The sequence below is a fragment of the Pipistrellus hanaki genome (assembly GCF_964339955.1).
Source record: "Pipistrellus hanaki genome assembly, chromosome: 16".
In the NCBI taxonomy this organism is placed as follows: domain Eukaryota; kingdom Metazoa; phylum Chordata; class Mammalia; order Chiroptera; family Vespertilionidae; genus Pipistrellus; species Pipistrellus hanaki.
In genome coordinates, this window is record NC_140518.1 from 10573390 (window position 1) to 10586714 (window position 13325).

Below are 13325 nucleotides of genomic sequence, written 5' to 3' on the forward strand. Positions count from 1 at the left end.
CCCGGGCGTCCCCCGCTCCGGCCGGGGACCTTGGCTCTCGGGGGGCCCGGCACCCCGGTGCCCATGGCTGCTCGGCCGGCCCGGGCCGCTCCGCCGCCGCACCACCCTCCCTCCCTCCCTCCCCCCCGCGCCCCGATCCTCCGTCTTTCTCTGGCTCAGCCCGAGCGGCGGCTGCCGGAGACCGAGCGGCTGCCCTTCTCGCCGCCGCCGCCGCCGCCGCCGCTGGGGAACTGGCACCTCTGGGTCCTAGAGGGATCGGATTTCCGGGGCCGGCGCCCGTGAGCCCTCCCCTTCCCCTCCGCTCCCATGTGCCCCCTCCCGCTCCCACGCCGGCCTCACGCCGCCGGCAGCCTTCCGTTGACCCCAGGCCCCGGCCGGTCCTCTTACACGCTCCCATCCCCACCTCGGGCTGCGGCTTATCACACAGCCCACATAACCGCACCCCCACTATATACTGAGGGGAGGCAACCCAACCACAGTGGTCTCAGGGCCGCCCCTTTCCACCCCAAAGTGAAGAGAGATCCGTGGGGAGGGGCCAAGGAATGTTTCCTTGAAGGTCTTGGAGCTCCCTGGCACCATTCAAGGCCATCAAGGTCGCTCTGGGATTTTAAATGTTTAAAAATTTCAGATATGGGGGGGGGGGGGCCTCCCCAAACTTGGTGAAGTAGAAGCTCAGCAGCCTGCCCCGGGAATCTGCATTTTTAACAAGCTCCCACGGAACCGTCCTTGGGACCTGCCCTCTGGGTGTGAAACCTTGGCCCCGAGTTGCTGGCCTTGTGGGGAGGAGGGAGGGGGCTGGAGGAAGAAAATGGCCCTCCCCCAAGCGGGCCTGGTCCCTGGGGAAATCTGAAGCGGTCGTCCTGACCCTGGCCGGCTCTGCACCCAGGCTGGAAGGGTGGGAGCAGGTCCCTGTCTTTGTGCCCCGGCTGGGTCATCTTAACTTCTCAAAAAGGAAGCCGTTTTGAAGGAACCATTCTGGAGGCCTTCGCCAACGCTTCACCAGCTTTGGGTCTCTCTGCTCTAAAACGATCCTGGCCACCGTGTGCAAATGTGTGCGGGAGGAAGGCCGAAGGGTGGCAGTGACCTACGGCATCCTCTCTTAGCAACCCAGAAAGATGTTTTGATGCTCCCTCACATCACCACCCTCCTCCTCTCCCCCCCTACATCCCCCCTTGCAAACAAGGGGCCTGGGTTTGCCCTCTACTCCTCTCCCGCTTCCAGGGCCTGGGAGAGGAGGGCCACCCTCTAACCGTGACAGGTCCAGATGCACTGCTTCACTCCCCAGATCCCAGAAAATGATGAACACTGTGGACCCTAGGACCCAGAGAACAACTCAGGCACAAAGCCTCCCCCCACTCCCAGCTGCTTCCTGCATCTCAGGCCTTCCTGCGGCCTCCTCCCCCGCCCTCTTCCCTTCCATCCTCTTCCTCTTCTTCCCAATCTCCCAGTCTCCCCTCCCCCTTGCCTGGAAGGGCTGTCAAAGGGAACCTTTCCGCCCCTGCCCTGTAGGTGTGTGTGTGTGTGTGTGTGTGTGTGTGTGTGTGTGTGTGTGTAAAGGTTTTGTGGGATGGAAACCGGTTAGCACGTGTAAGAGAGCATTGGGGGCGGGGGGGGGGGGGTGGGAAGCCGCCTGGGAACCCTGGATATTGGGACAGGGAGGGGCCAGGAACCACAGGATTGGGATCATGAGGCTGGCGAGCCTTGGCCTAAGTGAGAAGAAAGATTTGGGTTCCCAGCTGGAGCCGGAAATGAACCCAGACCTCAGGCTTCCCAATGCCACCTGCCTCTGCTTTGCCCAGCTGGTCTGGAAACCTCCCCCTCCCCAGGGTTACGCTTTGGCATGGCTTAGGGCAGAGTGAGGACCCCAATCTCCCCTTCCCTCCTAATCTGCCTTAAAAAACTGCTTCCGGGAACAAGCTCTGGGACTTGGGTTTCAAAGCTCAGGTCTGGGGTTTGGCAAAGCCCCCCCCCCAGCCCCCAACCCCATTGTGGAAGTGAGCCAGATAGAAATCTCACCTGGCCGGGGTTGGGGTTTGGGCAGTGCCCTCAGAAACTGTGAATTGGAGGAGGTCGAAGGTCCCAGGGTGTTCTGCCCAGAATCTCCCACACCCGTGGGTGAGTCATCTTAGCTGGTCCCAGCCCAAGGCGTTTGTGCCCACGCTCCCGGCCAGGTGGGGAAGACGGCTCCTAAGGGCGGGAGGAGGAGCCGAGGACCAGCGTTCAGGCCCGGGGACCCTGGGACCCCAACACCGTCTTCAGCGGCACCTTGGGGTGAACCAGAATTCTTGGGATGCTTGGGTCCCCCCATGTCCGGAGACTTTCCAAAGTGAAATCCCTTTAAGGGCTCAGGGATGCGGGAGGGTGGAGCCAGCCCAGAGCTTGGATGACAGAGGCTAATGAGTGGGATTATTATTTCATGGGCTCCTGGTTCGCTCCGTGACACCCCAGCCAGAATTCCCCGAGAAGCTTTTATTGAGCAATAAGTGCTTTCCCATCACTCCTTCCTTCCCTGAAGCCAGGCACCCAGCCTGCTGGCCTGGGCGATGTGTCTCCGTCCCCTCCCCGCCGGCCTGGAGCAGGGCTTTTCAGGCCACATCTCCCCACTGAGGATGTGTGGATGTGTGCCTGAGGATGAGGAGGACTGTGACTTTAGGGAGGGTTGCTATCCAAATTGGAGCGTTTAAATCTGATGTTTATTCCCCTGTGTCCTGTTCAGAACTCTAGGGTAATCTAAACTCTTTCTTTTCCCATTGTCCTTTGTGGAGGGGGCCTTGATGGCCAGGTTGCCTGGTGGTCTTTGAATAAAAGCTCACTCCTTAGCTTTGCCCTGGAAAAGAGGGTGGAATGGGTCCCCTAGTTCCGTGGTCGGCAAACTGCGGCTCGTGAGCCACGTGCGGCTCTTTGGCCCCTTGAGTGTGGCTCTTCCACAAAATACCATGGCCTGATTTGAAGAAGTGGCGTTAGAAGAAGTTTAAGTTGAAAAAATGTGGCTCTCCAAAGGAATTTCAATCGTTGTCCTGTTGATATTTGGCTCTGTTGACTAATAGGAGTTTGCCGACCACTGCTCTAGTTGACCCAGGAGCTAAGCTGTTAGAGTTCAAATCCTGGCTCCACCACGTACTGGCTGTGTGACCTTGGGCAAGTCACTCAGCCTCTCTGTGCTCTGCGAGGACAAAGGAGGGGAAAGTGGCTGGAACCCAGAATATTGGGTGTGCGGGGAAGGTGATGATAAGGATTCTCAGACCTGTTCCTGGAGGCCTGCTGGTTTTAAACACCAGGTGTAACTGTGAAGGCTGGTGATGATGCAGGCAGAGATCTGATTTGTGATAAGCAGCAAACCCTTAGCGCCCTGGGCTCAGGCCCCAGCTGGGTGCCAAGGCTGGCTTCCCTGCCCTGCCCTGGGGCCTTGAGACTCAGCCTCTGAAAGCCGTGTTTCCGGCCACGATGATCTGATCAGAGGCTGGCCTTCGGCCCTTTTCTGTGGAGCCGGTGGTTCCTGCCCCAATCACTCTCTTTATCTGTTCTCCTCTGCAAGGGACTGGGGCTGCTCAGAGAAGGCCGTAAAGGTATTATGTGTGTGTGTACGTGCTTGATATCCCGAGCTCACATCCAGGATGTCAGTGTTGGAGGGCTTTAATGGCGCTTGGCCGACCCTGCCCCAAGGGGAATGAGGAAGGCTGAGATGTGGAGAGAAAAGTGACTTAGCCAGTTTTTTTTAAAAAAATACATTTCATTGATTTTTTACAGAGAGGGAAGGAGAGGGATAGAGAGTTAAAAACATTGATGAGAGAGAATCATCGATCAGCTGCCTCTTGCACACCTCCTATTGGGGATGTGCCCGCAACCCAGGTACACGCCCTTGATCGGAATCAAACCTGGGACCCTTCAGTCCGAAGGCTGATGCTCTATCCACTGAGCCAAACCGGTTTTAGCGACTTAGCCAGTTTTCAAGGAAAGAGTCCAGGCTAGGGTTCGGACATCTGACTTGAGTCCTAGCTCCTCTGCCCATTTGCTCAGTGACCTTGAACGAATCCTTTCTACTCTCAAAGCCTCTATTTCCTCAAAATGCTTCGTTGGGATGTCTGAGTGTGTTTCCTGAGATCTGGATCCTGGGTCTCCCCCGCTCAGAGAGGGGCAGAGCAGAGCATCTGGCTCTGAAGCCAGATCTTCATTAGAAACCCACCCCCCACCCCCAACCTGCCACTTCCCAGTTAAGGGACTTCAAATTCCGCACCATCACGTTGAGATAATACCCTGGCCTCATAGGGTGAGGGGGTTACATAGGTTTGAAATGCAGACAGCATTTAAAACAGCTCCTGACACGAAGCAGGAGCTTGGGGTTGACTGTCATTGATGGCACGTGTCTCTGCACACGGATGAGTGTGTCTGTACATATGCTCATGGATGGGGCAGTATGGCTGAAAATGGACAGGGTTTGCCTCTCTCCATATGTCTTCCTGGGCAGACATGGGCCTCTTGCTTCCTTCTTTGACAGGAAGTTCTGCAATGTCAGCACCCCCTGCCTGCAGCGCCTCCAAATCCTTTGGAATCATCTTTTGGAGAAAAGGTGACCTCTCTCTCTTCTCTCCTTCCAAAGGGTTTTTCATTCCTGCTTCTAGGTTCCTTAGTCCCGTTCTCCTCCCCGCCCCCCCCAAATCCTCCCCTATTACCCCAGCAGGGAGAGGGGTTCTTTGGGGTTATCCCACAGCTGGGAGACTGCCTGGCTCTCTGTGCCCCTCTGTCCTGCCCCCCTTCTTTCACTCACCCTCCACACTTCACTCTAGTGCCACTGGGAAAGCTTAGACGCATCTTGGAGATCTAGGAAGGAGACCAAGAAGGAGGAGTGTGTGTGTGTGTGTGTGTGTGTGTGTGTGTGTGTGTGTTGGGGGCAGGGAAGGGGTGGGACAGAGGAAAGATTTCTTCAAATCATCAGTTGCTTCAAAAGAAAGCCTATATTTAGCTGGGTTTGGAGGGCCTGTAAATATGTATTTTGCAACCCAGACAGCTATAGCTGTGGAGCTCCAGAGAAATGCAAGGAGGTCAGAGAAAAAAGACAACCGGAAAGATTGGGCAATATAATTTGTCATCAGCAGATTCGAAGAATTCTTTCTGCTGTCTGCTCCAACTGCTAATAATACACATTCCTGAGTTTTGATGATGGTTTCTATTTTTCCGTCTGCTCTCTGGGTCCCACACTGGCCTTCAGAGTCCCTTCCTCCACCAGCCTGTTCCTCACCTGCCGGGGGTCAGGGGAGAGAGCTGCTCCTGCCAGCTCCTCTCCTGACCGGCTGTGCCAGGCTCTGCGAGGCCGGTGTGGTGCCTGGCACAGGTGTAGCCTCCATCACGCCAGCTCTCAGGTCTCCCACACGCAACCACTGGCACTTCCCGTGGTTTTGGGGGTGAGGGATGCGGGGACAAATCCTGCCAGGTGAGGGCAGTTTTTCTTCACAGAACTCTTTTTTTTAAAAAAGTTGTTTATACTTTTTTTTTTTAATTCTAAGTTTGCAAAGCTTTTTAAATATATATATATATATATATATATATATATATATATATATTTATTGATTTCAGAGAGAAAGAGAGAGCAAGAGAGAGAAACATCAATGATGACAGAGAATCATTGATTGGCTGCCTCCTGCACACCCCCCTACTGGGGATTGAGCCTGCAACCTAGTCATGTGCCCTTGACTGGAATCGAACCTGGGACCCTCTGTTCTGCAGGCCGACACTCTATCCACTGAGCCAAACCGACTGGGGCAGTTTTTTAAAAATAAGAAAGGTTCAGAGAATCACATCATGAACCGAATTTGCAAATTTAGCGATGTGTCATTTTTACTTCAGGTCCTGTCATATCAAAGAGCCAGCACAGGAGAGTTGGAACAGAAGCCCCCCCTCCACCCTTCCTAGTGCCACTGCCTGTCTGGCCCACTCCCACAAAGTGGGAATGCATGCGTTAGAACCATACTTTCAAAATTACTATCACTACTTACAAAATATACATAACACTTGCTACTTTCACCACTCAAAGTGCACAGTTCAGTGGTATTAAGTGCATTTATATGTCCTTACCACCGCCATCCACCTCCAGAAATGTTTCATCTTCCGAATGGGAACTCTGTACCCATTAAACACGAACTCCCCATGTCCCCACCTCCCAGCCCCTGGCAGTCACCATTCTACTTCCTGTCCCTATGAATTCGACTACTCTAGGTATCCCATAGAAGTGGAATCGTACAGTATCTGTCCTGCTGCGTCTGGCTATTTCACTTAGCATAATGGCTTCAGGGTTCCTCCATGTTGTAGCATGTGTCAGAGTCTTCTTCCTTCTTTAAGTCTACTTCCGTCTTAAGTCCTTCTTAATTTTATGTTTCCCCTACACGTTTAAATATCTATAAAGCAGCATAATGTTTTCTGTATTGTTTTTTTTTAAATATATTTTATTGATTTTGTACAGAGAGGAAGAAAGAGAGAGATAGAGAGTTAGAAACATCGATGAGAGAGAGTTATCGATCAGCTGCCTCTTGCACACCCCCTACGGGGGATATGCCCGCAACCAAGGTACATGCCCTTGACCGGAATCGAACCCGGGACCCTTCAGTCCCCAAGCCGACGCTCTATCCATTGAGCCAAACCGGTCTTGGCTGTTTTCTGTATTGTTAAAAATGTATATAACAAACATCACACAGTGTGTATCATGTCCTTTTTATTTTTTAAGTAATTTATTTCAATAGAAATAATTCCGAAAATGCTACTTACATTCATTTTTAAGTTACGTTAGCATATGCAAACACGTTCAAGATCTCAGTGGTTGACCATGGACCTATGAACCAGGAGTTCACAGTTCAATCGTGGTTTGATCCCCTGGGCAGGGCGTGCAGGAGGCAGCCAATCAATGATCCTCTCTCATCGTTGATGCTTCTCTGTCTTCCTCTCTGATGTCAATAGTCATAATAAAAGGATCTCAGCCTCACATTTGCATATTAAAGAGAAACAAAAAGTGAGGAGAACTGAGCCACGGGTCCCACCAGGAGGTCATAGTGCAATTCAGAGCAGAGCTTCCTCAAGAGCACCTGAGGTTCACTGGGATAAAGGGTGAAAATGGCGTTTGTTTTCCCCGCATCTGATCATCACCGCATACCTCTCCCCACAGAGGGTCATCTCCTCTCCCCACAGATGGAATCATAGATTCCACCGTGAGTTTCTTCCCCTCCCCATACATCCACACTTCGGTAGGCTATAACACGAGAGTGTAGAAACTCTTGGGGGTCTGGTGACTTCTTGTCAGCTATTCTGTCAGACCTAGGAAGTCAATAATGACTGGATTACATGTGTGAATACTTCTACTAGATGGTCTCTTCAGGGAAAACTTAGTATTTCTTACCTGGTATCTAAAGTATGCCTAACATTTATGAAAATTTCTGCCTATTAAAAAACTTCAATCCCAGAGCACTCTCATTATGCATTCCTTTACTCTCATCACTGCTTTACAGTCCACATGACTAGAATCCAAATTTAAACTCTGCTGATAATCAACCCTCAAGGACCAGGCAACCCTTCATGTGGCTTTAAAGACCATGTCTCCTTGCCTACTCATGTTCCCCTCCCCCCAACCCTGCCCCCACTTGACATGCTTTTCACAATGGAGCCATGCGGATACGTGTGGCTTTAGTTCCTTCATTTCAACTTCTGTTTATTATTTCATCATGTGAGTACGCTACAACTTATTTGTCACTTCTGCTGACGAGGATTTGGGTTGTTTCTATGTTTTGCTGTTATCAGTAGGCCTTGCACTTGTCTGAGCCAGATGGAGAGTATATACCTGGGAGCAGAAGAGCCAGGTCACGGGGCAGGCACACTTTCAACCTGACTGCACACTGCTCTCTACAGCGACCCAACCAACGGATGCTCTCACCACCAGCCTTTGCACATCAAGACGCCTTGTCTGATTATGTCCTTGCCAACATCTGCTTGTTAGACTTTATTTTTGCCAATCTGATGGGCGTACATGGTATCTCATTTGTGTGTGTGTGTGTGTGTGTGTGTGTGTGTGTGTGTGTGGCGTCTCATTTGAATCTGCATTTCCTGTCTGTGAAGTCAAACATCTCATCACGCTCATTGGCCATCTGGGTTTCCTCGGGCAAATGGAGGGCTATCTAATTGCAGCTTTTGCTACAAGTTACAGGAAGCCCAACTAGATGTGATTTGAACCAAAAAGGAATTTTATGATCTCGCATCACAAGAAGTCCTAGTTCACTCAGAGGCTCAGCTGTGACCCCCAGAACCAGGTGGGTTCCATCTTTCTAACATACCACCTCACGTATGGGCGCGGCTCTTGGATTGGCCTCTTCATGGCCCAAGATGGCAGCCTCAGTTCTCAGGGTCTCACAGGACAATACTGTCTAGAGTCAGGAGAAAGCGAATGCTTCCTCACTGTCTCTTTCCCAGAGGCCCTGCAGGAGATCCCTCTTCCAGTTGTGGTGGACAGAATTGCATACGTGTCCACACCAAAACCAATTGATCAGAGAAACGAAATTCTCATGTCATTTATATATATATATATATATTTGTAGATTTCAGAGAGGAAGAGAGAAACATCAATGATGAGAATCATTGATCAGCTGCCTCCTGCACGCCCCCTACTGGGGATCAAGCCCACAACCTGGGCATGTGCCCTGACCAGGATTGAAGCAGCAACCCTCCTAGGTTCCTAGGTAGGTGCTCAACCACTAAGACATGCCGGCCAGGCTCTCATGTTAATTTTTTTTTTTTTTATCATGTTATTTAGAACAATCACTCTCCACCTGATGGGGCTGGGGCAGGTCCAGCCTTCCGCAAAGCCTGGACCCCCGATTCCTGAATCAGCTAGGGTTTATTAGGAAGAGGAAAGAATGCCACTGGGGTGGCACTCAAAAGGTCTGTGCTTCTTTTATTGATGGGTAGGAAGTCTTTCTGTCCTGGATACTAACCTTTACCTGTTTTATGTGCTGCGAACGTTGCCACCTAGGCTGTTGCTGTCTTTTAAGTTTGTTTATAATGTCATTTTCATAGCAGAAAGCTTTTTATTTTGTAATGTAGTTGAATTGATCAGTCATTTGTGTTTCTTGTCTAAGAAATCTTTTCTTACTGTGAGATCTCCTACATGGTCTCCTAATTATTTTAAAGTCTTACTTTTCACTTTTAGGTCTTTAATCCATCTGGAATTAATCTTTATGGATGGTGTGATTTTTCATATGAAAAGCCAAATGTCACACTTTTTTTTATCGAATAGTTTATTCTCTTTCACTGAATTGCAATGCCACTGCCATCATAAATCAAATTCCCACATACACTTGGAACTGTTTCTGGGCACTCTATTCTATCGATCTCTTTGTCTAGCCCGGCACCAATACCACATTGTTTTAATTACTATCGCTTTCAGATGAGCCTGGGTATCTGTTGGGGACTTACTCTTTTCCACAGTTGTCTAATCTCTTCCTGGTCCTTTGTTCTGCCATATGAATTTTAGAATCAGTTTACACTGCTCTCTGAAAAATCCTCTTGGAATATTTAGTAGAGTTGCATTAACTCGATAAATTAACATGGGGAAATTGTCTTCATGACGTCTCTCTATCTCTCAATTTATTCCTTTTTGAGCCGACATTTTTTTTTTTGAGCTGATATTTTTTGTGGCCTATAGTTTTCTTCACAAATATCTTTGAATGTCTTTCCTAAGTTTTTTTTTTTCTCCTCCTGGATTCTGTACAACTTTAATTTTATGGTGGATGATTTCTTTTAAAAAAGGTATTATAATTTCAAGTAAATTATTGCTCCATTATACAATAGAATTGCTGTTGAATTGGGGTGTTATTTGTATTGGGATGTTACTCTTTATTCGGCAACCTTGCTGATTTCTCTTAATACCTCAACACCATGCCTGCATTATCTCGTGGATTTTCTATATAAATTAATACCATCTGCAAAAAAAAGTCAGAGATTTTGTTTCTTTTATTTTCCTAACCCTTCTATTACCGAGTGGTGGCTTCTGAATCTGACTTCTCCAGGCTGAGCCAGTGGGCTGGCCTTGCACCATCAGCTATCCTATATAATAAAAGGTTAATATCCAAATTGTCCCCTGGACCAGCAGTTTAACCAGGGGGTGGGGCCAGCAGGCCAGCCTCCCCCACCCTCTCCCCCTGGCCAGCCTGCTGGATTGGGGCGGGGGTCCAGACCCCACCTGTGCATGAATTCGTGCACCAGCCTCTAGTAAATAAAGACCTCTTACAGTTTACAAAGCGCTTGTGCTCCATTATCCTATCGACCTTTACACTACCCTCTCTTTAAAGAGGGGGTGTCTCAGTGGGAAGGGCTGTAGGCCTCACTTTCACAGACCTAGCTGCACAGAATACTGTGCTGTGGAACCCCAACATGCCGCACCCCCACCCCCCTTCTCTGTAAACTCAAAGGTTTGGCCAGGGATGGTCTGTGTCAGACTCAGGACTGATGGCTTTGGGTGGCCACGGGGCCCAGGGACCGCTGTGAGGACTAAAGTCCATTAGTAAGAAGGGAGGCTTCTGGATCCAGTTAGGTTCTCATGTTGGTGCCTCCCAATACCGTGGGTTGCGGGTGAACGGGGAAATAAGAAATGTGGCTGAAGCCGGAGGGCTGGTACAGGTGATGGGGAAGAGGGCATTGTGTCTAGCACTCGGCCTTCACGCAGTTCTCCTTCCCGTTGCAAAGAGCATCCTCTGGACCGGGAAGGGGAGGATAAGCTACAGCTGGAGGCGCAGGCCCCCTCCTCGGTGGCTCCCTCTCCTCGCCCTGCTCCACACGCATTTCTGACGCTCACCACCAACCCCGGGCGGGGCGGCTTCTTTACTCCCACCCCCTCCCCCGCACCCTCTCCCCCCCCCCCCCCCCCCCCCCCCGCACCCTCACGGACATCGCGCAGGCGCAGGTGCGGCCGGGCGCTGGCAAACGCGCCCTCTGCTGGTGATCTGGCAGGTCGCACCCTTTGTTGCGCTGGGGGCCGGCTCGGAGGCTGGGAGAGGAAGATGTGGGTGGAGTCTCCAGAGCAGATGCGACGGGCAGGTCACGATGATGAGAATGCCTTTCCTTTGTCCCTAATGACAACCCATCACACCCCGTTTTATTTTTTATTTTCAGGGCACAGCTTTAAATTTAATTTTACTTGAATTCCACAAAAGAAAAAGGGGCTGATGGGATTGAATTCATATAAATATTTCCTCTCTAGACAAAAGATACTTCCCCTAAAATATCCCTTCAAGATTAAAAAAAGAAGAAGAAAAAAAAAAAAGAAAAGAAAGAAACTGTGGGGACTTTAAAGGTTGAAGACATTATGATTTTTTCCAAGGACATATTTTCAGTTTTGTTTGTATAAACTGACTTCTTGCTGTGAAAGAGTTCGCTGGCCCAGTCACACTGGCATGAGCACGCAGTTCTGAAAATACTAAAGCCTTCTGTACCAGTTAGTAACTATCAGCCACTGGACTCTCCCCAGGGGTCTCCCCCTCTCCTGGCCGCCCCATCCCACCCCCAGGACCAACCCCCACCCCAACCCCCACCTCCCAGGGACCCAGAGCTACAGGGGGGAGGGGACTCTTCAACACCCACCACTTACCACTCCGCCCCAAGCAGCTCAGTTTCCATCTGTTTTATATAATGGCCCTCAGGTAAGGCTTTGTTTGCAGGAAGAATTCTGGTGAAAGCCCTTTGACAACCCCTGCTCAAGGTCAGCCCTCAGGCCTTTGCAAGTTTGCAGTCTGGGATTTTGAGAATGGAGGACTTTCTCCCAAACACACTGCCTCCTTATGAGGTCAAGAGCACGTCTGCCACAGACACAGGCCTGCAGGTGTGGAGACAACCCCTGAGCCGGCTCCAATCCGATGAGGCAGAAGGTGCCGGAGCCCAGGCTCAGGTGGAGGCAGCTGGGAGGGAGTGGGCTTTGCTCCGTGCCCAGCCCTGGGCCAGGCGCTCTCGGTCCAGATCCTCTCCAATCCCGTGAGAGGTGTTTCTTTGCTCCCCGCCCTCCCGTCCTCTTTCCCTTCCTTCTGGGTTTACTGAGCACTGACCTTGCCAGGGGCTGTGGTAAAAAGGCAAAGCTACATCCCTAGGACCTCACCGTCCTGTGGGAGCATCATCCAGAAAAGGGCTGTCACTGGGGTGGGTGCAGGATGCAGGGGGAGCCCCAAGTGACTCAGGGAAGGTCCCCCAGTGGAGTTAAAGCCGAGCTGGGGTTTGAAGGATGAGGAAGGGCATTTGAGGTGGAGGGAACTGCAGGTGCGAAGGCAGGGAGGCAGGAAGCAGCCCGCCTGGTCTGGGAACTGTGGGAGGGCGTGGAGCCCAGGCCCAGGAAATCTGCTGGGTGACGCTGGGGACCCTCTGCCTCCTTGACCTTTGCTCCTGGCTGCCTGGCCTGGGAGAGGCCCTCCTTTACCTGCACAAAAGGAGGCTTTGAAGCTGGAGAGGGAGTGAGGAAGGAGGGGCCAGCTGGTGTGTATTTTTGGATTGCATCTCAGAACAACTCCTCCTCCTCCTCCTGCTCCTCCCCTTCCTCCTCTTTTTCCGACCCCATGGCAACCAAGCTGAAGCTGGGCAAGCCACCCCTGGGTTGCGCTGAGTTGAGGGGGAGGTGGGCTGAGGGTAGGGACCTCTGCTCCCCCTCTCTGAGCCTCAGTGTTGGCATCTAGAACATGGGCACCACAACCCAGGTGCTCCAGGAAGAGGAGGCCCAGGCCGGATTCATTAGGGGAAAGGCCTGGGAGGTAAGGGCAGGGATGTGGGGTACCCTCCTCATCCCGCAATTGGGGGCTCAGCAAGGCAGCGAGGAGTCCCTGAGCCACAAAGCCTGCCCTTCCCACCAAGCAGCCTGCCCCGTGTGCCCACTGCACTGTCCCTGCCGAGGAGCCCCGGGGTAGGAGGGGCAGGAGGCAGGGTCGAGCACAGACACAGGGATGAATCCCCCTGTGAGCCCCTGCTGTCCCCTGAACCTGGCCAAGCCCCGAAAAACGGGCAAGGAGGAGTCTGTTTCCTGAGGCGGCTGTTCCGATAACCACAGACTGGCTTAAACAAGCAGGAGCACATGCTCTCCCCGTTCTGGGCCCAGAATCTGAAATCGGGGTGTCTGGGGCTGTGCTTCCTCCCAAGGGCTTCAGGGGAGGGTCCTTCCCGCCTCTTCAGCTTCTGGGCTTCCTGGCCGCATCTCTTCAGACTTCACGTGGCCCCTCTGCCGTCCCCCCGTGACTTCTACCACTGCTCTTGCGGCCCGCACCCCTGCTCACATGCCCACTTCTGGCTGATCACGTGGCCCGCCCCCTTATCTATGTGCC